This window comes from Patiria miniata, unplaced genomic scaffold (assembly GCF_015706575.1).
Source record: "Patiria miniata isolate m_02_andy unplaced genomic scaffold, ASM1570657v1 HiC_scaffold_6, whole genome shotgun sequence".
Lineage (NCBI taxonomy): Eukaryota > Metazoa > Echinodermata > Asteroidea > Valvatida > Asterinidae > Patiria > Patiria miniata.
Window position 1 is genome coordinate 24,675,513 of NW_024037073.1, and position 27,639 is coordinate 24,703,151.

The window sequence follows — 27,639 nt, forward strand, 5'->3', positions numbered from 1 at the left end:
TTGAGCAGAGTTTTGTCATTAAATCAATGCTTCTCCAGGTCATTGCAAATGATGCACATGGCTTTGAGTTAACAGTGTTTCAATTTTATCTGTGAATGTACATTGGTCCAGTAAAATAAAACTTTCAGGTACTGTTGTCCACAAAATTTTCACACAAAATTTGAGCCCTGCTAACGAATTCATTGCACACAGTAAGATGTGACAATAGCTTGTAGATTGACAACTAGTCTCTGTGGTTTCAGTAAATTATATAAAAACATGTTTACATAGTAAAATATGTATATTGCATTATTAATTTAGAGCACAAAATTGCATCATGACAAGAATTTAGAGTACCGATTTCAACAATGAATTAATGATTATTTTTTTTAAATATAACACTGTCTCGTTATTTTGTTACAATTGTTATATTATAATAATGCAATATATTTCATAATGCATTAATCATCGGTTTCCCTTTTTGGTTTATTGGAACATTTGTTTGTTTATTTTAACAATCCTTTGTACTGATCCAGTGTAACCGGCACAAATTTGGACACCATGTATTGGTTCAGTTGTGCTTGCCATTTGGGTCGAGATGCATGTTGAGAAGATGCCTGGTGATAGATGTCTTGAGATCCTCTGAGGAAAAAAAAAGAATATTCAAAATGAGACGAGCAAAATGGTGGTTAATCTAAACGCAGACTCAAAACGGCAGGCTCTTGCAGGCCGTTTAAAGTCTGATACTGGCAAGCATGTAGATTGTCAGATCGACCTATGATGCAGGGTTCAACATTATTTAAATATCTACAAGCGTACTAAATATCAGAATCATGAGGCCCTTGTATGTCCTCATGTACACGTGTCAGGTCAGATCTTCTGTTTAAACGGTGGTCTGACTGTCTGAGGTACTGTCCTCTTCCACACAACAAATATCTTTACGCAAAGTATGTACATGTACATGTGTATCACTCATTTTATTCAGTATTCATAAGATGGAATTTTGCGTTTGGGTGATGTTAATCAAATTAAGTTTTGCCCTTCACCGACGTATAAACGGTTGGTATAAACGGTCAGTGTGTTACCTCCCGAGTGAAAGTTGGAAAAAAATCACTTGGGTAGGACTCGAACCCAAGACCTCCTACTTTCTAGTGCAGATGTCTTACCACTCAACCACAAGCTGAGGGAATCAGTTGGCTGGTTTGAATCTGATGTACATAGCAGCAGGTATAGCATTAACTATTCATAAGATGGAATTCTAAGTTGGGGTTATGTAAATCAATTTAGGTTTTGCCCCTCGCCAACATTTTTTTTCCAACTTTCACTCAGGAGGTAACACACTCATACAGTGTTTATACTTCTGGGAGGGCAAAACCTAATTTGATTAGAGTTTTATTCAGCATGCAGAGTCCAGTGGTCAAAAGGTTCCTGTGTTTGACTCATGCACGATGTTATGTTGAGTCAATCTTGACAGGGGACACGGTGCTGGTGTTCTTGAGCAAGATACATTACTACAATTGCCTCCATTGAGTACATGTGGAGGGGGGGGGGGCTGCAGACCAGATATTGCTGATCTCGAGCTTATAGCAGGAAAGTGTTCTCATGGCCTGATGAACAGGGGTAATAAGTGTGAGCAATCTGAGTGTGTTGTATAAGAGTGCTATATGAACACTGCACTATGATCATCAAATATCTTAACATCAGCACAAGGTGTTGGGCGACAATGCGTTCAAGAGTTCCACCTAAACCTTTTCTTAAGATGGATTACTGGGCAGTGTTGTAGGACTCGAGTCTAGGACTCGGACTTGAGTTGGACTCTAGTCACATTGGAAAATGACTCGGACTTGATGACTCCTCGAACTCGATGACTCCCGACTCGAGTCACGTAATATCATCATAAGTAAAAACCTAACGTAGGGATGGGAAAGGATCATTGAGGAATACTGTTTGGATGGTAAAACATGGAAGGAAGGGTTGGAGGAAGATTTTTTAGGGATGGGAATTAAAAGGAAAACACATTTGGCTCTAAACAACATGTACACACACAACTATGTACACTGGGATTTACTAAAAAGACTGAATGGAGGATTAAAAAATAATTTAAAAAAATGATTAGTTTGGCGAACAACTAAGAACAAGTGACTTGTGACTCGGACTCGAGGCTTGTGACTCGAGAGTTGGACTTGGACTCGGACTCGACGTTGGTAACTCGACTACAACACTGGTACTTGGTCACAGAGTCCACTGTACCTACCAGGTAATTCTGAGTTGACCACCCCAGGGTAGACAGGCAAAGGCTCCCATGAGGTGACGACATGAAGCTTGTCCCTCAGCTCAGGATGGGCCTTCATCTGTAAGGCCAGGGTGTTGGAGTCGATGCCTGTACCGTCTGCTGTCTTATTAAGGATCATCTGGATGGACTTCAGATGGGAACCTGGGCAGGAAGAAAAAGTTTACGAGATGTAAATTAGCCTTTTTTATATTTGATATTTGTTTGCCCTTCGCTGACATATTTGTAAACACTGTGCACTTAGTGTTGTCCGAAGGCTTAGGTGGGACTCAAACTAATGACCTCCTACACAAACAAAGTTGGGTTAAGCGCTGCTTCATCAGACTCCAAACGGCCAGCTTGCCACAGCAAGCTCAGTGGTCGAGTGGTTAATGTGTCTGCACTAGGAAGCAGAAGGTTGGGGGTTCATGTCCAACCAGGAGTAAGCTTGTTGATTTTTTTTCTTGCAAACCCTCGGACAAAACTCAATGTGTACAGTGTTTGTAAAATACTTCAGGGAAGGGCAACAAAAACAATACATATATGAAAAAAAAGATCAATAATTATATGGATGAAATCGAATAAAGTTGATTCCTACTTTCTAATTCACAATTTCGAATTTCACAACTATAATCTATCCATATAGATTTGAGATGCAGACCAATGCAAATGTGTCACAGATGTTTGTCTTTACCTGACTGGATAATTTTACCGAAGAAACTGGCCTTGTTCTCTCCTATCTTTTCGAGTCCTCGATGGGTAATCCCGAATCCGCTCAGTGAATGGACGTAGTTGTAGGCCCAAACAGATCCACGTAGGTCCTCAAACACTTTATATCTATCATTGAAATATCATCAATACAATTATGATTAGCATTGAAATATTTACATAGAATCAGGGGCGGGGGGGGGGGGGGGGATGTCAGGGGAAGAAAAGGGGTTGGGGATTATATTTCCCACCCCCCCCCAAATAAAAAACCAAAAATGGACTTTCCCCTTCCCAATCGTCACATTTGTGGAAGACAGTGTTCTAGTGAAGGTTTGCAGTTTGCAGTAACACCATGTAGGCATGCAGAGTCTCTTTTGGGAAGATGTGTGGTTCTGAAAAGAACCACACATCTTCCCAAAAAAGACTTCTACATGGTGGTACCGCAAACCTTTACTAAACCATGCCACCACGTAGTTAGACCAAGTAGTTAGCCCTTGCAAATTGTCTTGCAAAGATGTTCCATCAACAAAACTGAGAATATGACAACATCAACTTGATCATCAGGCAAGGCAGAGACTGATTTCAAATGACCACAACCCCAGAAAGTGAAGTAGAAACTCTGATCAGATGACAACCAACATTTGCCCAGGAAAGAAAAAAAAGGCAACTGATGAACAGAAAACAAATTGTGATTTGTGAATAAAAACTTCCATTTGACTTCATTCCTTATCAGATCAAATTGAATATCAAAAAGAAGGGAAGTACAGAATTGTTGTATGGGTAAATAAATCAACATCCAGGGGAAGAACACAATTCATTTTGGGGAAAAAAGACAACAAGGATTGAAAGAAAAGAAAATCTCCTCTTTTTTGCTGTTTGTCTTCATCTACATATACCTTTGTACAAAGTAATATTAAGGGAATAAATGTGTGCTCCGGAGGTTTTTATCACTCGTTTAATACCGCTTAGAGTCTGGGTGCTGATAATTACCCGAGCCGGAGGCGAGGGTAATTATCAGCACCCAGACTCTAAGCGGTATTAAACGAGTGATAAATACCGACCAAGCACATATTTATTCCCATTCATAAATACCTTATCCGTAAAAAAATTTCAAATAATTCGTTCAAAAAAATCCCGATTTTGTTCAACAAGTTCACTTCATGCTTTTTGAAACATCCCTCTAGCAAAATAATGGAGTGTTCAACTGGCGAGTAAGATGTAAACAACCCTTTTATGGAGATTGACGCGCGCGTAACATGTTCTGCGCGATGTCACGCAGAACGCACCTGGGGCGTTGCGTTTTGAATTTAGAACTATAAAATTCTGACTCGCTTGTAGTGTTGCGCATGCCTACGTGAGGATTGTGAACATTCAACCAATGAAACGGTAAGAGGCACTGGATTTTTAGGAGTCCACATTTTATTGTGACACTGGAAAAGTGTTTAAGACCAGCTAGCCATGTCTTTATCATCCGTTTAATACCGGCCACGTGACGGGCTCTCGACCAATAGGAATAGCTAAACTGTCTGAGGTATTTATGAATAGTGCTTAAAGATGTTTTGAGTGAATGTTACTTTCCATCATCAGTAACATGACCAAATTGAAACCAACTACGAACTACCTGCTCCTCCGTCCAATCACATCCATATACTGTGTTAAGAATTCGTAAATTGTTTAAGGTTTAAGCAAATTAACTTCATGTTAATTAGGCCAATGGCCCGCGATTGTCCTGCATAGTCCCCTTTTGTTGCAACGAACTTTTGGTCCCGCATTGGGACTCCGCGCTGGAGTCCAACCCACATTCCTTACCAGTGGAATGGACATTGGAATTCCCTGCCGGACTTAAAAGCTCTGGAATTTCGCCGTTCTGAAGATTCTGAACTGCAGTTTGCTGAGGTGTGGTCAAGGGACTCGCTCTCCGGCGATGCCATGCTGCCCGACCGTCCGGCTTGCTGAGGCCCCTGACTTGGCCGTGCCTTGCCCGTTGCCGTCTGCACGGGGCACGGTCCCTACCACCACGACTGCCAGATTGACCGCTGACTTGGCTCTCCTTGGCTTGGGCCAGTGTCTTGGTGCCGTTCCCGCCGGTGCCACGCCCCTCTGCTATGGCACTTCGTTGACTGGTCAGCTAGCACAATCGTTCCCCTGATCCAGTCTACACCCGTACCGTCCATCACACCAAGCGCCCGGTTTCGGAGGTCGCCGATCAAGACGCAAGTCATTATGACAAGAACTCTCTCTCGCGACTTCCGAACTTTTCCGGCAGACTGCAGTCCAGGGTTCCACCCTCTGGAGGTACCTCCCCTCTCACCAATGGCCAACCGTAGGATATGATTTACTTGATTTGTAATGTATAATAATTGCTTTCCCATCTGCTTATTTAATCTTGTTTATGTGTGTTAATTTGTGGATTGTAAATAATTAAAATAATTCTAATTTCATTTCCCAAAACTCCTTGATTCCGATCCTCATTCATTTGAGTGTTCCTTTCCTTTTTATTTAAATTTTTGTCTGTTATGTTGTCTGCTTGGATTTGAAGTGACTTCGTAACAACTGTCATTATCCCCAAAGCCATTTTCAGGATGTACGGTATTCATCAAGTTTATTCCCACGTGACCGGTTGAACTAACTACAGGATGAGTCAAAAAGAAAGTGACCAAATTTGAAAAAAATGTTTAAAATATTTGGCTTGTTCTATGTTAATAAAAAACACGGATAAAGTACATCTTATCAGACTTGTATGACTCGTGACTCGGACTCGGACTCGAGTCCAACTCGAGTCACATTTTTAATGACTGGGACTGGGACTCGAGTCACTTTGATTTACGACTCGGACTCGGACTCGGGGCTACGGACTCGGACTTGGACTTGAACTGACTTGTGACTCGACGGAAATTACCGCACTGCACATGCGCACATATATAATTCGATCGTTTTCTTTACTGTGCAATACATGTACAGGGCGCTCGATGTGGTGCATGCGTGGCCGTGGCCTGTTACCGATATATTGACTTATAGAAATCAATGTACTGAAACTTGTACCCCATCATCAACACGCAATACTGCATTGGTGCAAGATTGATAGGGTAAGGTACCAGACTTTTCTTGTCAGACGTCCTGTCGTTCACACGTGTATTGCTGTCGCATCGTGATAACGTGACATGAATAGTCTGCTGATCTGCCTGTTTCGGTAACGTTACATGCAAGTTGCAACGTACGTAGATCATGATGGCATCCACTCCAAAAAATTGTCAATTTTGGATATCTTAACTTCAAGAGAAATGCCAATGGAAGATCAAGTGCAGAATGCAAGTTCTGCAGGAAGAAAACAGAGGAGAAAACCGGCACTACGTCCAACTTCAATCGCCACCTTTCACGTACATGTACATGTATATAGAAGTCTAAAAAAAGATATTTGAAACGCCTGAACTTTAAATGCAAAATTTAGGCCAATACCAGTTTTGTCTGAATTGCCTTTATAACTGTTTTTGCAAATGAACTCCTCATTTCCAGAGAAAATTAGAAAAAAGCTGTGGGGAAAAATGAACATTTACAGCACCTAAAATGTACGTATTTCCATACTATATCAAAGGTGACTCTGAATCTCTGAATTGCCAAAAATGTACGTTTTTTGATACAAAGAGGTGACTCGTGACTCGGACTTGGACTCAACCTTTGTGACTCTCTGACTCGGACTTGACCTGGAGGACTCGGGACTCGGACTTAGACTCGAGAAATGTGACTCGGACTCAGACTCAATGTTTCGTGACTCGAATACCAGTCTGCATCTTATTGACTATTAACTGTGAAAATTTCACTTAAATTGCAAACTCTATTCCCAATTCATGTTTATTTCAATAAAGCGATCACAAAACTTGGCTGTCCACCACTTATCAATTACCGTGCTGCGAACTGATAATACATCTCCCAATGAACGAAAACTTGCAAAGGAAAAGATACAAAAATCACCATCGATATTTTGAAGAAAAAAGAGAGTTAACTTGCTTCTCATATTCAAAACACACAACCTGATAGTAAAAATTCCTTGATTTCAATTATTAAAATCTCATTTGTATTTGAATACTTGTGTGTAATCTGTAATTCTCATTTAGCTTTCAATATTATCACATTCCTTGGACAGCTACACAAACGGGTTCTTTTTTTAGTAAAACATGCATAACTTTGGATGGCATGATCAAATTTAGTGATTGGGTTTTTTTCAGATGAGTGGAAGAACATGCTCTTTTAAGACATATTTCTTCGGTGTACATGTATCTAATTTGATTGCTTTTTAAGAAAAAAATCTTGAGTGCGGGTCACTTTCTTTTTGACTCGCTTACTTTAAACACAATGTGAACATGCATCTCTCACACGCTAAACTTAATTGTCTTCCTTTTCTATCGTCCTCTTTTTTTCTGTCTTTTCTTCTTGTACATGTTGTACGGTAGCCCTCACATTGAGTGGCAGTTATGCCTTGTGAAGGGACGACTTGCATGAAAAAAACAATTACATGTACACAATATGCATGTTTAATCTGGAGAAAATAATTCAAAGTGAAACAAATTCAATTCTCAGATTTCATGTCAGTGCAAGTAGTGAGACTGACTCACATGCATCTGCTTTGGTTACAGGAACTGATACCACAAGATAGTCACATGCATTAAAATCGGACAGAAATGTTGGGGGAAAAAGAAGGAAAAGAACAAGAAACTTTCTGTTTCAATTCCACTTTGCTCAAGGTCTTACAATCCCTGCAAGTATAAATCTGGAGTGATCTTGAAATAGAGAAGAACATTCTTTGCTGCATCTGAACAACATGTGGCTCACGGAGCTCAATGCTACATTGTGCATGAACTATGGGTGATGACTACCAAAACAGCTCCACTCCATCAACTGGGTGGAAAACTGAAGTTGAAAAGCATCGTGAGAACTTTTACATGAGCGGAGAAAGATCTCAACAAATAACATGGTTAAGTGCTGAAATCATTGCACCAATCGGCCTCTGCTTAAACTTTGTCTTTCTCTTCACAGTCTTTCGAGTGAAGTCCATGCGTACAATCATCAATATCTACTTATCCAATCTGGCTGTGGCTGACTCCCTCTACCTTATGAATTACTTCATATTTGCACTGTCTTCACCTACAGAGTACAACTTGTTGGTCAACAATGCAATATCAAGTGGCCAATGCACGTTCATCGCTACTTCTAATTTCTTTGTGGTTACCATAGCAGCTGAGAGATTCTCTGCAGTGCGCAATCCTATAACGTTCAAAGAAAAGGCCTCTAAATCTCGAGCAGCAAAGATATCAGCAGGACTTTGGGTGCCAACAATTATTGTTGGTGTGATTCTGATTTTCGTACCATTAACAGAAGCTGTCTCCGATAAAGTCTACTTTTGGATTCTTTCCATTATCAACATTGTCTCTTCGATAGCAACTCTTGCTTTGTACATCTATGTAGTATGGAAAGTATGCAAGCAATCAGCCCTGTTCCCGAACCGTCCCAAGCAAGCAGGCAAGGTCCTCTGCATGGTTATCATCAACACTGCTGTTTTCTTCATTCTGAACTCACTGACCGTTGCAACTGCAATTATGGCAATACATGCACGTGTAGTGTCATCCAATTATACTTCACCTGCTGAGATTGTTGCCAATCTGGAACTTGGAGAGACAATACATATTCTGACTATATGCATTGAAATTTTGCAACTGATCAATAGCTCAATAAATTCCCTGGTCTACAGTGCCACAAACGTTGACTATCGTGAAGCTGTAGTCAAGGCTTTCTCATTCCTCAAACTGTGCTGTCGTTGCTGCCCAAGACGGAATCCCAGCCGACCATCGCAGCCAGGAAAGCAGATTGAGCTTTGTGTGATTCCACAGGCAGAAAATGACCAAGAGCACCATGCTGCCAGGCCAAGCAGCAGCAAGCCACCAAGCCAAGGGCATGCACAACAAACAGCGAGTCAGCAGTCACTGGACAGCTGTCAAGAACAATGTTCCAGGCAAAGCAGCAGTAAGGCATCCATGCACAGTCATCAGCATGTTCAAGTGCATGTTGAGGTACATGCAGAACCAGCAGGGACCCCAGCCCTTGCAAGTTCTCATCAGGAACAATGCTCTAGTCTGACTGACTGCAAGCTATCCATGCAAGGGGAACAGTGTGAACATCCAGAACCAGCAGAGAGCCAGCAGTCACTTGCAAGTACTCAGGAACAATGTCCTGGGCTGACTGGCACCGAGCCATCAGCACAAGGGCAGCAGTATGCACATCCAGAACCAGAAGGGATTTAATCTTTGGAAAGTTGTCAAGAACAATGTTCACTGGTACCTGATAAGTGCAAGCTGTCTTTAAGGGCAGCAGTGTGTAGAGTGAGTGCTGCTTTTGAACTTGCTGTGTTCAAAGTGTAGAGCAGATTTAAGGTCGTTTCATACATCTTCTTCATTGGAATGCCAAGTAGATTTGACATCGAGAAACATTAACAGCACATTATGCTGGAGTTGAAATGTGTTTTACTTCAGCGAATTGGCAATACATGTACGCACCATGACATCAGTAATGTGCAGGCCTGCCCAGAGCAGATTGCAACCAACTATCAGTAAAGGGAACAGCTGGTATTCATGCAATGTATGTATGTAAAAGGTTCAGAAATTAACAAATCCTAAATAGTTTAATTATTTGAATCAAACTTTTGTTCGTGTTTAAAGGTAGAGTAGATCATTTGCAGCTATCCAAAAAGTAACTGACAAAATTATTGTTAAAAGGCTTTTGGTTTTAATGGCACTAAACTCCCTGTGAAATCATTCTTTCTGGCATGCTGTCATTTTAAAAGAAACAATGAAAGAAAGCAATTTTTAACGATGCATCATGTTAGTTCATGTAGTTGGTTTGTTCATGTAGTTGGTTTGTAAATTCGGTGAATCCATGAATATGTGCGCACAAGCGTCGACACGACGCACACTAGGTTGCTATTATTCGTCAGTTCAGTGCATGACATCGCGTAGCTGCAATTGACTGAATGAGAATGTGTCCCTGGGGCTGAATTCAGACACAATATAAAACATGACTCAGCAACTTTTGAATTGAACCTGAGATCCTAGAATATATGTTTGGAATATACTGCACTCACAGAGCTAAAACTTCATCATGTTAGTTGTTAAGCACCCGTTTTTAGATTTTGAGCACTTTTGTAGCTTCAAATGAAAAAAAATGCACAAATGACAAATGACCTACCCTTCCTTTTAATGAGCAAGTTTGTTACTTTTTTCAGTGTGAAAATGTACAAGTAATGGTACTAACATATGGGTAACCCTGAAAGTTCGCTGGAAATAAAGAGGTTTTTTTAAGTGCTTTTGAAACAGATTTGGAGGTTTTTATTTTAGGAAATGCACCCCTGTATTCCAAGTCTTTGGATGTTTCAGGCTTTTACATATTTTTATGATGGTGCCAAGATGCATGTTCATGAGAAATACAATGATGTCATGAGCTGGAACTTCAGTGTCACTGCTGTTTGAGGGGACAATATGTAACATAAGTGTTTTGATCAAGTTTGATGTGACTGTTGCATTCATTAGCACATAGCATGCAGCCAATGAGATACTTAAATGTACAAACCTTTACACATGTACACTGCAATCCAGGGTTTTAGCCAAGGTGAAATTATAGCATAGGGGTATTTTTGGTTCGATGACTAATGCGAGCGCGTAGCGCGAAGCCCTTACGGCGTGGGGTCCGGGGCCCGCTTAAGGGCCCCGGAAAATTTTGGACTCTAGATGCTCTGTGGTGCAATCTGAGGCGATTCCCTGCCACTTTTCCCTGATTTTTTTTTAGCAGAAGTGTTTAAAATAATAAGAAATTTTGTTTTATTTGTTTCAATGATTGATACTCTTGCTCCTGTAAAGTTCCTTCTGTTTTCAAATTTTAGATTATTTTTACAATGTATAAATTGTTCCAAGATTGATGCTTTCTGATGTTTAACCATTTTTAGTAGTTCCTCAATGTTTTATAAAAAAATTGGGATTTACTTTGTCAATGTTAAGTGCGAGAACAAATCGCATGAACATTTCAAATTTGGAGGTCTCACTCTCAGACAGAAAAAATCGTAGGAAATTGCAGTTTCAATATGCTACAACACAATGTGAAGGAGAAATCTCATTTTTGTTATGATAAAAAATATAATTGTAGATAATGACGATGAGAAATAATCACCGGGAATTGCTTCCTATCCCGGCCGCGGCCGGCCCCGGCCCGGCGTGCGGGCACGGGCCAGCCCACACACTGGCTACGCCGGCGAACTACGCGACCAAATTTTCCCTCAGCATTTGAGAAAGCTTACGCATTCGTGGAGCGCTAAAAAACTTGCTTTGTTGCAATACTTGCTGATTGGTTTTGTCCTTAGAACAAACAGATCCGTTTTTACTACCAAACTTATTGAACTGTTATTATCAGCAACGAGAAGTGTAGTCAAAAATCCAAATTTTCGACAGCGACATTCTTCGAGAAGAATTCTTCACGTGCGGCCATCTTTGAAGACGGATCCATTGATATCGTAGGGGTGCTTAACCTTTCTTTGGACATCGTTTCTCGAATAAATCCTTTACAAAAATTATATTCCGACGTTGAAGAACTTATTTTCAAACAGTAACATGTTTCGGACTTGATAAAAAGTATTATTTATAATTAAATAACAGTTGAAATGCTTGTAATTAATATTGACCTTAGGAAAGCACACCCGATACCGCAAAATGGTGTGGTCCACAGAGCGCTCTGTACGTGACCTGTTGGTGACACGTACGTCCGTACGGAGCGCTGTATCTACGCAGCACAAAACAGCACGTGCTTATTGCTTTCATAGCGAATGCGTGTGGCGCAGCATCACGGTAGGGGTATCGTACGGGGTACGTGCGGTGGGATCGTTGTTTATTTTTCGCTGTGTCGTACGGCCAGTGCGCAATGCTCAAAGTTGCTGCGCTTGTATACGAAAAAACGGCAGATATTTTTTTTTCGCAATCAAAATTTATAGCGTAGCGGTAGCGTAGCGGCGCAATTTAAGCGTAGCGCTTATTTCCGAAAGCGTAGTGGGTGCTAGCGCTATTTGATGCCTGGCTAGAACACTGCTGCAATCAATTTTAGGTTCATAAATTATACAGAAAATCCCAAAGCTGTGAAGTGTAAATTACCTACATCGACATCACAGCAACATTAGAAACAATTGCGAACATGTGCACGGGCATTGCAAAAAAGTGTGCGTAAAATGTGGTCATTACTTTCATACAAACACCGGGCTAGGATATTTCATGTTTTAGTGAAATTCATTTTACAGCCTTTTGATTCTGTTATTAACAGACCTTGACAAATCCCAAGCATGGAGCACAATACATACATACTCCTAAAAAGGCACAAACTGTATGGTTATTGTTATTGAGGGTTCAATGTTAAGGGAGCAAACTCACCGCAAATCCAAAATGTCTTGGGAGGTTTTGGATCTCAATCTTGAAGATCTCTGAGGTGAAGTGCTGTTGTGTCCGATAGTGATAAGGATCTGTTATGGCAGCGCCAGTCACTGGTACGTCAGAGGTGCTGGTGGAATGGTTATCTTGTGGGTCAAGACCTGATGCACAAATGAACAGATTAAAAGACCAACTTCGATTAGAGAAGAAAAAAAAGATTAAATTGGTATTTTTTGAGGTATATTAAAGTCTAATATGGGCAAGTGAGATGTCTATGGCTATTGTCTAGGTCTTCACCCAAAACAATTACATGGGAACAATCTGACAATAGCCGTAGCCATAGCTCTAGAAGCCCGTTTCAGACACAGCCTAAGTAACAGATCAACAAAGTTGCAAGTTATGCATTAGGAGCATCTGATTCCAAATACATTACACAAATCTTTGTGCACACATCGTCGCTTTGCTCACGAAGTGACAAAAACCTCAAAAATCGATAATTATTTGATTTTGAGTTTTACTAGCCATTTCATTATAGTTGTCTCAATGAACAATTTGACCAAGTTTCAAGGCAAAATATTGTTTACTTTCTTAAACAAACAATTGACAAAAAGCCTGAAATCGGTGATTTTCATTTTTAAGTGTAAAAAAGTGTGAAATGTTCTCACTAAGTGACAAAAAGTCACCTCTTGAGCAGGGCCGGAGGAATTATACATTGGTCTACACGCGGCAGGATGGGAGCATACACGCACGCGGGAACGATGTTGAAAAAGAACAGACGCGCACGCTCAACTTTCCTGACGCGCAAAAGTAACAAGTTTGTTGTGTCGAAAAAAAGTACAAATAAGTAAAGCCTCCGCGATTCATGATCCCACGAAGTGACAAAAATGATGTACAAAGTAATTGGCAAAATATGGGAGCCAAAGTATTGATGTTGTAACGAAGTGCAAAAAAGTTTTATTAATGAATTACTGTTTAATTACGAACTATTTTTAACCAACAACTATGAGTTAACAAAGAGCAAATCATATCTTATCGGACAATGCAAAAAATTCCGAATTCTGTTACTGCAAAGTGGTAAAAAATGTCTTTTGAAAAAATGAATAACTTCAAATGCAATTATCTCAGGATGAACTTTTGTCAAATTTTCAGGTTTTTGTCACTTCGTGAGCAAAGCGACGACATGTTGCACAACGTGGAAAATGCTTTTTGAAGACCATTCTATCTTTAGCAAGGAGAAATCCATTGTATAGACTTTTTGCTGCAGAGCACAGATATATAATATACGAGACCATTGTAGGCTTTAGATGTACAGTATGGGATTTAAGTCTGGTGTATTAAAGGTGTCTACACAGCTACTAGCTGGAAAAAAATGTAGTTGATAGTTGAAGTCAGCAATGTGTTCCCCACTTCTGTCAATAGAGCGTGCAAGTTGACCTCAAAAACCTAGGTGATTTTACTAGGTTTAGCCAGTCAAGGGCAAAGAATGGGTTATGAACAAGAAAAAAAATCAATACAATTTACAACACATTAAAAAAATATTGCAAGTTGATTACTATAGTAAATTGAAGAAATGTGGACCTCCACTTCCGTTCATTGGGTGAATTCAAACACGGGAGTCCGTGGCTAGACTAGTCAGTGTTTGGTACCAAGATGTTCACATGAAAAGTGAATGTGAACTGGCGAGACTTGAATGCTCTATAATTGTACATAATCTGTGTAGCACCACTAGTCTGTTGTATTACATTATGAGCTCCATGTCTGTATGATGTTTAAATGCAAAGCAATATTCTAATATTTCTTTTAGATGGACTCAAGGGTACTTCAAATTTGGGTAATTGCAAAATCAATGCTGTAAAATATGAATGTCGTTGTAAAGTTAGCACCATACAAGATGTATCTTAATTTGCACAGTATCCGAGGAATTGCTGCTTTTTATATGTTCATTAAAGCTGCTTTTTCCTTGTGTAATTTAAAACTCTAAACACAAATAATACAGAAATGTACTATCACCAAATCGGTGTTTGAGCTCTTACGTCTTTCTGATACCTAGTAATATTTGGGGAAAAAAGTTGCAGGGCAAACTATGTTTCTAAAAGTCACATACTTTTTATAGGACAAGCAAATTTGCGTGTAAAAGCAAGATCAGTGTTAAATAATAAAATTGTACACTAGCAACATTTAAATAAACAGTGATTTTCCTGAATTTTGTATTGAAAACCTAATTCTTGTTTGTACAAATGTAATTGTTGAAAAATCCCTACTGAGTAAAGGAGCTTGCTGGTCAATGCTGAAAGTACAAACCTATACCCTCAATATTCATGCCACAAAAGTAAGCCAACATATTGGTTAGCAAAGGGGATGACAAGGGTTTAAGTCTTTTGTGGCTTGTTTCTTTCTTTCCAATAATTAATTCCTGACAGACATCATAGACAATGCACAATATGTACGCCTGTCAATCTTTCTGTGTGTTGCATTCTGATTGGTTGGAATTGATCAGCATTAGCTACCAATAGGCCACGCCCCTCGACAGCCGATCCAATCAAACATGAAAGCTGATCTACGTCTTTTACCAAAATGAAACTTCAGAGGAAATACTTACCTTTGTAAGCGCCAAGCCGGAAACCAACAGTGTTATCTGTCAATGAAAATAAGAAGACATGATACTGAAACTATTGCACAATTTATCCAGGGCCAAGTTTCATGAAGACCTGACAAAAAAATTTGGGGAATAACTGAGAAAAAATCCTGGAACTTTCTGTTCAGCTTTCATAACAGGTGCATTAAGTACATGTGTGCACACTTTATATCCAGGCGAGGGGGTACTTGTGAACGGAGCACATACACACAAAAATGAAGAGATTGCATAAATAAAAATAAATGCCAGTTTCACTCACCGATGCCATCTACACTCTTGCCGAAGGTAAACTCACACTTGTTGCGATAACTCTCTAATACTGGCTGTGAGTGTGCAAACAAACAATGAAAATGAAAGGAACAAATCAGACATCTCCAATGTCAGGAATATTTACCCCACAAAAGATTCACATGCTGTATAGTTTATCTAAAAAGAAATCCAGGTTGAAATATAAAATTTAGTACAAGTAAGGTGACTCTATCTATCTACCAGAGTTCAAAGATCACACCAGTCAAGCTAACCTAACACTATGTGCCAAAGTGAACTATCATTGAGATTATAATTCATAAAATCATTCACAATACTACAAATAAATTTAAATAAAATCTATATTTTTATCAACAAATATTTGTCACCTAGCTTACTCACCGATGGCTTAATTGGCTGCAACTCACATTCCATCCCACTGTGGTTCTTCCTGTCAATCAAATGAAGAGTGCACTATTAAACATGAGGGTGTAGGTTCGAATCCTACTCCAACAGGCTTGTGAATTTCTTGTGGTAACCAAAGCTATATATGCACAAGATTCAAACTGGCCCACTAACCTTTGCAAGCTCTGTTATTGAGTGGTTAAGATGTCTGCACTAGTAAGCAGGAGGTCATGGGTTCATATCCCACCCAAGCAAGCTTGCAGAATCTTTGCTCGTAAGCTCTCAGACAGCACTGAATATACAGTGCATTCAAATTTACATTGGTGAAGGTCAAAACCAGGTATTCACATTCACAACTCCCCTTCGTAAACAATTAATTAAACTCATTGATTGTGGCACCTGCTATATCAGATTGGGACCAGCCAGCCAACCCCAGCAAGCCTGATGGTCAAGTAGTTGAGACATCTGCACTAGGAAGCAGGAGATTGTTGGTGCGAGTCTCATTTGAGCAGCTTATGAATTGTGAAGTTTTGGTTTTGTGTTCATTTTTGTGCTTTTTGTCTGTAAACAGTTTTTTTACAAACTTCCCCCCCCCCTTTTAATTTTTGGGACTTTTGTGTGTGGAAAGGAAGTTTATTTCAGAAGTTGGCCCAAAGTTTGCTGAGTTTTAATTGATTCTCAAGAAAAATGAGGCATCATTTTCTGGACTTTTAATGAAATTTCAGGGCAGCTGTACATGTAAGTCCACTTGCCAGAAAACTGTGTCTGGAAACAGTTTTTTTTGTCAACGAAGATCACATTTCCATTCTGGCCCACAACCATCCCGTATCTTTGGTGAGTAGCTCACCTTTGTTACTTCAGCCATGGAGACATCTCCCCAATGTTCCGTTGCAGCATCTTGGATAAATTCCTCAGAAACTCCCTGGTGTTGGTCTGTTTGGTGGATAGCTGGTCCTCATACGGCTGGTTCCACAGTGGAGTCACCATGTTGTTTAACCTGTAGATTGGGAAAAGATGTGAAAAGCACATTCAGTATCCCAGAGTCTTAACAAATTTTGGAAAAAGTGAATAGCTCAACTGCTATAAGCCTTTGGCGATATATGGCAGACACAATACAAGGGTGTTATTTGATTTGGGTAATTGGGATAACTTATGCAAAAGACTAGACCCAAACCAAATAGCGCCCTCGTATTGTGTCCACCGTATCTCCAAAGGGTAATGGATTGTGTGTGGAACTTGTCATCTTTCTACATACAACCATTCTCCTAACTACAGTTCATAGTTCTGGTAGTGCATGAGCAAATTAAAGATTAAGCTTGAAACAGTGAGGGTAATGTGTTCAACTTCGACAGTTTATCAGATAAAATAAGAACCATCTGAAACTGTGAATCGCACACACTCTACACAGACATGCAACCTTTAATGCTGTACCTTCTAGGAAAAAAAACAAGGAAAACTGTCCACATAACAGTTTTACTCAACAAATGCCGGATGAAGTACTAAATTTACTTAAAGTTCCGTGCTATTTTCGAGTTTCATCCCGAAAAACAGATTTCTTTACCAATCTGCTATTTTTCAAGCAATACAAAAGTTATTCACTTTTGAATGAAACACCAAACGCAAAAAAGCTCATGTTCAGTTATTGAATTATTACTTTACAATTCCAAATTATTGGTTGCCAAACATAATTTCTGTTCTTGCTGGATAGGCTGGTCCCCCCCCCCTCCACAATCAGTATCAATAATGTACGGACGGGAGCCAATCTGTTGGCAAAGCTGGTCATCAGTTTGGGCCAAGAACAAAAAGGAAAGTTCATGGGTAATTTCTTAGTATAACATTTGATAGCGGAAGTCTAATTACACTTTCAATTTCAAGCAAGAGAGTGTAGGAATTCCATGGTTTCAAATCTTTGTCGATGCAGTGACTATTTGTATCTGTATTTTAAATGTCTTTCTTGATTATCCAAACACCAAATCTAAAGCTTGTGTCAAGTTTCTATATGTGAGATATAAATAAATATGTTGTAAGCAAAATGTAGTGAACGACCTGAAAGATTTTGTGTCATTTTTTGATCTGCATCTAATTTTATTCAGTTACAGATAATTCAAGCTTTACGTTATGTCTGTGATCTTTTATGAGCTGTAAAACTCTGTAAAAAGTGCAGAAATCACTTTTTTTCAAGTAAGCTAGATATGAGCAAAACCTTAGTGACGGATTACACAATGTACATGTAAAACAGTCTTGAAGAGAAAACAAAAAGTTATTCTGAAGCACATCTATGCCAAAGTCAACTGTGAAACTCTGTCTTCTTTGGTTTAGTATGCATTCTAAACAAGGAACAAAGAACTAATCCTTACAAATCTTAGAGATAAAAAAACACTTAAGGGGAAAAAAAGCAGAAGCTTTTTGTTTCAACTACACATTACTCCAGGTCTTATATTCGCTGTTAGTATAAAACTGGAGTGATCTTGAAATAGGACAGAACACTCTTTGCTACATCTGAATAAAATGTTGGATATGGAGAACGATGAAGTTAAAAGCACCTTGAGAACTTCATCAAGACTCACAAAAGAAATTAACAAATACTATGGTTAAGTACTGAAATCATTGCACCAATCGGCCTCCTCTTAAACTTGGTCTTTCTCTTCACAGTCATTCGAGTGAAGTCCATGCGTACAATCATCAACATCTACTTATCCAATCTGGCTGTGGCTGACTTGCTCTTCCTTATGACTCAATATATATTTGTATTGTGTTCATCCAAAGTGTACAAAGCATTCCAGAGTGTCAAATAAATCCCGGGACATACCGTTATTTCGTTTTACGGTTTTGGATTTCGTCCAAAACAAAAACAGTAAACGAACCATTGACCGTTTTGTCGTTTTACAGTTTACGGTTTCTCCGTTTTATAAGTTTAGTAAAATTCATTATAGCATAACGATCGATTATTTTTGTTTTCCAGTTTTACACAAATAACTTAGAAAAACAGGAAAATGGTCAGTATTGAATACACACTGTTTTTTAAATTTTAGTGTCATAGTTAACAGTCCGTGGTGCATTTTGTGGCGGTGGGCAAGGGGGTGGAGGGGGACCCTGCTTTACACGAGTGTTGGCTCGGCATAATTAATGCGTGGTGTGATTCCTGGCGCGGACCCTGACCCCCTTCTCATGCGATTCAGTTGGTGGGGCTTAAAGAGTTGCAAGCAAAAAATGGCGCTGGAAAACTGCAAGGGAGGGCATTACTTTTCACAATGGATACAGGATGGTAAGACGTTTGACGAAGTTGCAGATATTTTGAAGGAAATAGGAGTTTAAGTCGACGCGGCTCTTCAATAGCTAATTCGCAAATTCTGTCCTGAGAACGAAAATGTAAGGAGGGCCCAGGCAATGACTCGATCCCAAGGATGCATTAACATTCCTAGGTGCATTGCTTAATTGCCGAACCTAAATCAAAAAAATGGTCGGCAAGACTATTGACCGTTTTGTCATTGTCATGATTTTGTAAAACAACGCTCTATTTTTTGTGTGTGACTTAATACCGTTTGACCTTTTTACAAAACTGTAAAACGATAAAACGGTCAATAGTTCGTTCACAGTTTTTGTTTTTGAGGAAATCCAAAAAGGTAAAACAAAATAACAGTATGTCCTGGGATTCAAATACATGTTTGTTGCTGTTTCTAGTTATTTTGTAGTGATCATAGCAGCTGAGAGATTCTCACTGCGCTCTTACTGCTTCCTTAGCTAGGGCGCAAAAACAACTACAAGATCGCAGCGACAACTACATAGGTAGCCAGATGGGGGCCGGTGGGTCTTAATGGTCTCTGATGAGCACCAAGGTCTTTGAACATGCTCAAAACAATCGCAACACCTCTGCGCTCTGGCCAGGGCGCCGCAAATGACGTAACTCGGGTGCTGTGAGAGCGTGAATCGTGCGACATTGAAGGGGCATTGAGGCAGCCTAGGCACAAGACAGTCGATGTAGTCTCCATGAGAAAGTAACTCGACTGCGATGAACTTGTAGAATAATTTTTAAACTGGACTGTGTATTGACCGTTTTGTCGTGGTATTTATACAGCGCAAGTGACGTCACATGAGTGTATTTTGGACGAATAGAGAGCGCGACGTGAGCTACTAGGCCGTATCAACAGCGAGCAGAGCGTAGAGTGGGCGCAGTGACAGCGCAGCGGCAGCGACTAGATCGAGTAATTGAACTTGACAGGGGCTCATAGAGAGCGAGTTGAGTGCATCATAAGCGTGGGGAGAGCACAGTATGAGCGTAGCTTGAGCTTCTTTGATACAGAAAGTTGTCATTTTCTTGCGTACTCGCTGCGATTGTTAAATTTATGAAATACTTTTGGTCGCCATAAGGTCTCCTATGAGATCGCATATAATGTGACAGGCCCTTAACACACAAGGTAGGAAGAGGACTGATATGAATCCCTGAGAGATTTCAGCTCACGAAAGTCAGGATCCAGAAAGAAAATATAAACATTTCAGTTTTGGGCCGAAATAGCCCAAATCTTGAAATGTTATCGATATCCGCGGTCATCAAAAATACTCATTTTTGGCCTGAAATTCCAACATCACGAAATTGGGTCAAATGTTCACACAAGGTGGGAAGAGGACATATATGAATCCCTGAGAGATTTCAGCTCACCAAAGTCAGGATCCAGGAAGAAAATAAACATTGAAATTTTTGGCCGAAATACCCCAAATCTTGAAAAGTTTTCCATATCAGCGGTCATCAGAAATACTCATTTTTGGCCTGAAAATCCAACATCACGAAATTAGGTCAAATGTTCACACAAGGTGGGAAGAGGACATATATGAATCCCTGAAAGATTTCAGCTCACCAAAGTCAGGATCCAGGAAGAAAATAAACATTTCAGTTTTAGGCCGAAATAATCCAAAATTGAAAGTTTTCCATATCCGCGGTCATCAAAAATACTCATTTTTGGCATGAAAATCCAACATCACGAAATTAAGTCAAATGTTCACACAAGGTGGGAAGAGGACATATATGAATCCATGAGAGATTTCAGCTCACCAAAGTCAGAATCCAGGAAGAAAATAAACAATTCAGTTTTCGGCCGAAAAAGCCCAAATCTTGAAAAGTTTTCCATATCCGCGGTCATCAAAATACTCACTTTTGGCATGAAAATCCAACATCAGCAAATAAAGTCAAAAGTTCACACAAGGTAGGAAGAGGCCAGATATGAATCCCTGAGATATTTCAGCTCACCTAAGTCAGGATGCAGGGGGAAAAAAATCATTTCAGTTTTCGGGCGAAACAGCCCAAATCTTGAAAAGTTTTCCATATCCGCGGTCATCAAAAATACTCATTTTTGGCCTGAAAATCCAACATCACGAAATTAGGTCAAATGTTCGCACAAGGTGGGAAGAAGCCAAATATGAATCCCTGAGAGATTTCAGCTCACCAAAGTCAGGATCCAGGAAAAAATTAAACAATTCAGTTTTCGGCCGAAATAGCCAAAATCTTGAAAAGTTTTTCATATCCGCAGTCATCAAAAATACTCATTTTTGGCAGGAAATTCCAACATCACGAAATTAAGTCAAATGTTTACACAAGGTGGGAAGAGGACAGATATGAATCCCTGAGAGATTTTTGCTCACCAAAGTCAGGATCCTGGGAGAAAATAAACATTTCGGTTTTCGGCCGAAATAGCCCAAAAATTGAAAAGTTTTCCATATCCGCGGTCATCAAAAATACTCATTTTTGGCCAGAAAATCCAACATCACGAAATTAGGTGAAATGTTCACACAAGGTGGGAAAAGGACAGATATGAATCCCTGAGAGATTTTTAGCTCACCACAGTCAGGATCCAGGAAGAAAATAAACATTTCAGTTATAGGCCGTAATAAACCAAAACTTGAAAAGTTTTCCATATCCGCGGTCATCAAAAAAAACTCATATTTGGCATGAAAATCTATCATCACAAAATTAAGTCAAATGTTCACACACAAGGTGGGAAGAGGCCAGATATGAATCCCTGAGAGATTTCAGCTCACCAAAGTCAGGATCCAGGGAGAAAATAAACATTTCAGTTTTAGGCTGAAATAGCCCAAAAATTGAAAGTTTTCCATATCCGCGGTCATCAAAAATACTCATTTTTGGCATGAAAATCCAACATCATGAAATTAAGTCAAATGTTCACACAAGGTGGGAAGAGGACAGATATGAATCTTTGAGAGATTTCAGCTCACCAAAGTCAGGATCCAGGAAGAAAAAAAAACAATTCAGTTTTAGGCCGAAATAGCCCAAAAATTGAAAAGCTTTCCATATCCGCGGTCATCAAAAATACTCATTTTTGGCCTTATAATCCAACATCACAAAATTAAGTCAAATGTTCACACAAGGTGGGAAGAGGACATATATGAATCCCTGAGAGATTTCGGCTCACCAAAATCAGGATCCAGGAAGAAAATAAACATTTCAGTTTTTGGCCCAAATAGCCCAAATCTTGAAAAGTTTTCCATATCCGCGGTTATCAAAAAACTTATTTTTGGCATGAAAATCCAACATCACGAAACTAAGTCAAATGTTCACACAAGGTGGGAGGGGACTGATATGAATCCCTGAGAGATTTCGGCTCACCAAAGTCAGGATCCAGGAAGAAAATAAACATTTCAGTTTTCGGCCGAAATAGCCCAAATCTTGAAAAGTTTTCCATATCCGCGGTCATCAAAAATACTCATTTTTGGCGTGAAAATCCAACTTCACGAAATTAAGTCAAATATTCACACAAGGTGGGAAGAGGCCAGCTATCAATCCCTGAGAGATTTCAGCTCAAAAAAAAAAAAACAAGAGAGGAAATACTTCGATTTCAAATTTGACTTACTTTTAAGAGTGCCTAAGGTTACTCTTTGCTTCTCTCAATTTTTGTTTGTAAAGTCATGTTGACAGGATTCAACAAGCAGCATTTTTCCTTAACACATGATGATGCCATTGCCCATCCCCCACCACCCTGGCCAAAATATGGGAGGGGTGGGGATGAACCCCCCACCCCCTGGTGTTTATGCCATGAGACCCAGTTTGCCAGTAGGTCCAGGGACAGTTGGTCCCAATCTGAGTTTCTATAAGCAGGGGCTTGGGGTTCACATCCCACCAATGACAGAAATCATCAAATCCAAAGGATTTACACATCATCTTCAATGTCAGGGATATTTATCCAACAAACTTTGATATGCTTGGTTATCAAGTGGTAAAAACATGTGCAAATCCCACCCACGAAAGCTGGGGATTTTTTTTGCTAGTTATCTCCAGAAAACACTTAGTAGACCTATACAGTGCTTTCAAATTTACATTGGTGAAGGGCAGAACTAGACATTAACACTGACAACTCCCCTACATAAACGATCCAATGCTAAAAGACAATGGGAACAGACCAAAACATCAAAACTTCTTACCAAATAGGAACCAGTCACAGACCCTGAACACACCCGACATGCCGGTTGCCGTCCTTCCATACACTGGCCATGCATCAAGACAAGACACTCCCTGGTGTTGGTCTGTTTGGTGGATAGCTGGTCCTCATACAGCTGGTTCCATACTGGAGTCACTGTGTTGTTTAACCTGCAGATTGGAAAAGGATGAACAAATTGCGCTCAGTATTTCAGAGTCTTAACCAAGTTTGAGTAATAGTAAATGGTTCAACTGCTATTAGCCTTTTTGAGATATGGCAGACACAATTTCAGGATGCTGGTTTGGGTAAATTTGAGGTCAATACAAAATACTTAATCCAAACAAATGGCACCAATTGTATCCACAATATCTGAGTTTTGAACTGCAGTACATTTCTATGTTGGTGGTTCGAATCCAGCCCAACCCTGCATTCTATCTCAATGTCTTCACCTCTCTTCTACTGGTCAGCTGTCCTCCTCCTTCCTCCTCTTAGCTTCTTGGGTGTTTCCATCAGATTCCTCTTGGCTTCTCTTCCGAGCGAGGCTCTTAGTGTCCGGGTCCTCAACTGACATGGCGAGCTACGGAAAAGAGTCATTGCGGGAATATGAACCTGTAACCACAGCAATAGCAGCCACTAGACCCCTTGCACTGGTAGCCAATGCGGAGGCAGTTCTCAATCATTTAAATTGAATCACAAGTGCCAACAGAAACTTAGCATGCGGGCGGCTGCAATAGATCAAAAGGGATGGGACGAAAATGCACAGTGAATGGAACCAAAAATGCAATGGTTTGATTAATGAATGCCGCGTGACCTACAATCCTCCAATCAAATGACAAGGATTTACTTGGTTGTTATATAATAGCCAATGCTGAGGCAGTTCTTATTCATTTAAATCCAGTGACAAGTGCCAACAGAAATTCGTGTCAATAATAAAGCCACAATTGAATACCTTGGCTTTGAGCACCTGTCCTTTCCATTTGTGTCCGTTGAGTACTTTCAATGCCTCCTCCTTATCTTCTTAGCAGCTGAGGGATGAAACAAACAATTGGATTTCCATCAGTTAATCCATCGCAAGCACTGAATGTAACAGGAAAGAAGATGAATATTTGTAAGATGGAATGTTTGTGTTGGGGGGAGGGGATTTAAAGTTGCATTTCCCGTTCTATTTTCGAGTTTCATCCCAAAAATGAAATTTCTTTTCTAAATTAGTATTTGGTTTTGCCCTTCACTAACGTATAAACACTGTATACTCAGTGTGTTACCTCCCAAGTGAAAGTTAGAAAAAATCACTCGGGTTTGGACTTGAACCCACGACCTCCTGCGATCCACGATCTACTATTTCATCAGATGGAATTTTGTGTTGGGGTGATGTAAATCACTATTAGGCTTTGCCCTTTGCCGAAGTATAAACACTGTATACTCATTTCTGAATTGCTTTTTTTCTAGCAATACAACAGTTTTCCACATTTGAACATAAAACAATCAGCCAATGTTGTGTTTTGATGGACATTTTTGAACTTAATTAGTCTTTTGTGCTGCAAACAATTTTGCGGGGTTCTGTATCTATGAGGCTCAGCTCACGTGGAGCATCATAGTTCTAGGAGTATAAAAGTCAGTTTTAAAGAGAACTCGTAAAAATAGAGGTGTCCTACAGATAAGGATTACCCCTACATATGTTCTCAATGTCACCAACTAGTTGGGGCGGTCGGAAAAAAATCCATACTGGGCCACCACTCAGAGCTCCTGCACAAAGTCTATGGGCCATGACAGAACACATATTACAGTCGTTTTCCTAGTTTCGGATAGCAAACATCATTTAGGCTGCTTTCAGCTCAATTACTCCACAAATTCAAGTGACATTGGTTCAATAGTTTACCTTGAGTGATGGAGATATGACATAATAATTTTCCGAATTTAGGCTGTTTTTATTTTGGCTTTACGACGTCAAAAGTACTAATGTCACTTTTCCTAGTTCCGGATCGGTTCAATCTGTTCCGAATGGATCCGAAAATCCTTTACGCTAAAAAAAGAATCACACGAATAATGAAAGGTTTGCGGAAACACCATGTGCGAATAATTTCTCAACTAAGAGAATGGTTCTAAAAAGAACCAGAGGTATCACTCGACATTCCGGTCAGTATGCTCCGACCGTCTTCAGGAGAGTGCCTAAACTCTAAGAAAGTGAATACTTAAGTAGCAAAAGACGAAATCAATGAAGTGTGAAGTTGCATCCTGTGAGGATGCCAAGTAGACAGGATCCTAGAGCAAGCTTGGTGCCCACTGAAGTGGAACAGTAGGGTTGCAGCGTCAGTAGAGGGAGGACCTAGGGTATAGGAGACCTTTCAGTCTTAGGTGGTAGCTGAGGACCTAGGGTATAGGAGACCCATCAGTCTAAGTCGGAACGTCGAGTTTATACCTCTGGTTCTTTTCAGAACCATTCTCTTAGTTGAGAAATTATTCGCACATGGTGTTTTCACAAACCTTTCATTACTTAGTATCTCCACCTCAAATTTTACTTAAGAATCACACGAGCGAATCAATTTTTTTTCAGCCAGAACTTACCAAATTAAGCATATTTTCTGATAAAGTATTATTTCATTTTCCCAAAATAGTTCATTCAAGAGAATTCCACCAAATTTAACAAAGAGAAAAACGTGAATGATTTTGAAACGTTTGTCTGCAGCGCAACGGCACGAACTCACGCACAGACCAAATATATTTTGACACAGCACACAGAATACGTCACACAAAATCCATTAATGCGCGTGTAGTTGGGTCATAAGGGACGAACAGGTACACACGTAAACATTCGATGGAAGAGTTGATACGACTTTAGTGTATAAAAAAATATTCAAAATCACACGGTTCGAGTGATGTACCGAGGAGAAAATTTTTCGTCGGTTCGCTGCAGCAGCTCCCACGAGTTTCTACAAACCATCCAAACAAGTCAAAGTGCGAGTCGAAAAATTTGGCAGAAATTCCTTTTCTAAGATTTTATCAAAAAGATCTTCGTGTATCAAGAAGCTTACATTTTCCTTATTAAAATGCACTTCGTCAGAAAAAAATATTGGACTCCAATTTGGAGACTAATCCAAAAAAAGGTAGGCACTATGTTTTTATTTGAAGCTATCTGGAACTACTGTAGGAAAAATCCAGAATTTTTGCACTCCTTAATAGTGTTTTCCATCAGATTTACAACTTTTGGTTCTTTTCAGGTCATATTAGTGGCCCAGTATGGACATTTTTCCTTTTTTAACTAAGCATCTCAAACTTTTCACGAACACACACGACGAAACATCATAACAAGTTACGCTATAAACGCAGTGCGTCTACGGCTACTTCTGCAGTACATTTCACTAAATAAAATAATGCAGATTTCACCAATAGCTATTAAAAACAACCAAATTAATGTTACCTTTAATGAAAACAAACTTGTAGTACTGATACTGACGTAATACTAATAAATAAGAAAGTTTTCAGCCACTCAGACCAGAGTCAGAAGAATACGGGTAGCGGCAGATTTACACGAGTCGCGTGTTTATGTTGTTGTTGAATGCTGCCCTCATGTGTCGCTCGATTGGCAGCATGCAAGCTGTTTCGAAACCTCGGTCTATAGGGTGCATACCTGCAAATAAACTCCCTTAGACACTAGTGCTAAATGCCCATACTTCAAAATTCTTTTAAAAATACTCAAAACTCTCACAGGTATTCAAGCTGCACAGAAAAATGATGATCAATGTGTCACCTTTCATTTTCTTTTCAATTTATGGTGGGTTGACTATTGACTTTTCGAGATATTTTCACGCAAAGAAGACGACCCCCATTTTCCCCAAAGCGGAAAAGTAGCCATCTTGAAAAACGATCCCTCCACAACATGGCAAAATAGCGCCACTTTCGAGCCCAATAGCATCCAAAATGCTCAGAATTGAAAGCCCCAAGTCCGGGCCAGAGGTTCACTACCATATCTCTTCAATTCCCCAATTTTACGGCGCTCAGAACTCTCTAATATAGAATAACTCTCTAATATAGAATATTTTGAGGGTATAACTTTTATTCATGAGCTTGGCGGATCGATTTACCGGTATGCACCCTTCATCGCAGACTCGCAGATTCATCATTGATCTGGCATCCGTCTTTTTTTTTTTACGAGACGCATACGTCTCCCGTAACGGAAGCCTAATAACACCTATTGTCTCTTCTTATTAGACAGCTCACGCTTTCTGAGTAGCTGTGTGGAAATTTCATAATCTTCAAATTATTATAACAGACGAAGCCGTAGCTGGCTTCGAATTTTGGAAAAACCCTTTAAACCACTTTTTTTCCTGGAGGGCGCTGTTTACGCTGAAAACTAGTTTTTCCTCTTACTTAAGGGGAAGATACAACATTTGCAAACATCAAAAAATGAAATGATAAAATTATCACGAAATACCTTACTGGATTGTTAAGGAATGACAGTCTGAAGCATCCTGTAAAATCGTGGCTCCTGGTGTGCTGACATTTTCAAGAAACACTGTATTTTTCCAA

The 27,639-nt window shown here is 39.7% G+C and overlaps 1 long non-coding RNA gene and 1 pseudogene across 2 annotated transcripts; both read right to left on the reverse strand.

Annotated features, from left to right (window-relative positions):
• Positions 1–5,550, reverse strand: LOC119743387 (annotated as a pseudogene).
• A 9,452-nt stretch (positions 5,551–15,002) lies between these two features.
• Positions 15,003–26,723, reverse strand: LOC119743608. 2 transcript variants are annotated; one of them, XR_005273072.1, is made up of 7 exons: positions 26,531–26,723; positions 24,065–24,140; positions 23,565–23,692; positions 16,539–16,688; positions 15,689–15,737; positions 15,300–15,363; positions 15,003–15,040 (listed from the first exon to the last, which is right to left on the reverse strand). It is a non-coding gene; the product is annotated as an uncharacterized LOC119743608 (long non-coding RNA). The 2 variants fall into 2 exon arrangements; XR_005273073.1 differs by lacking the exons at positions 23,565–23,692; positions 24,065–24,140; positions 26,531–26,723 and adding an exon at positions 23,120–23,204.
• Positions 26,724–27,639: the final 916 nt, after the last annotated feature.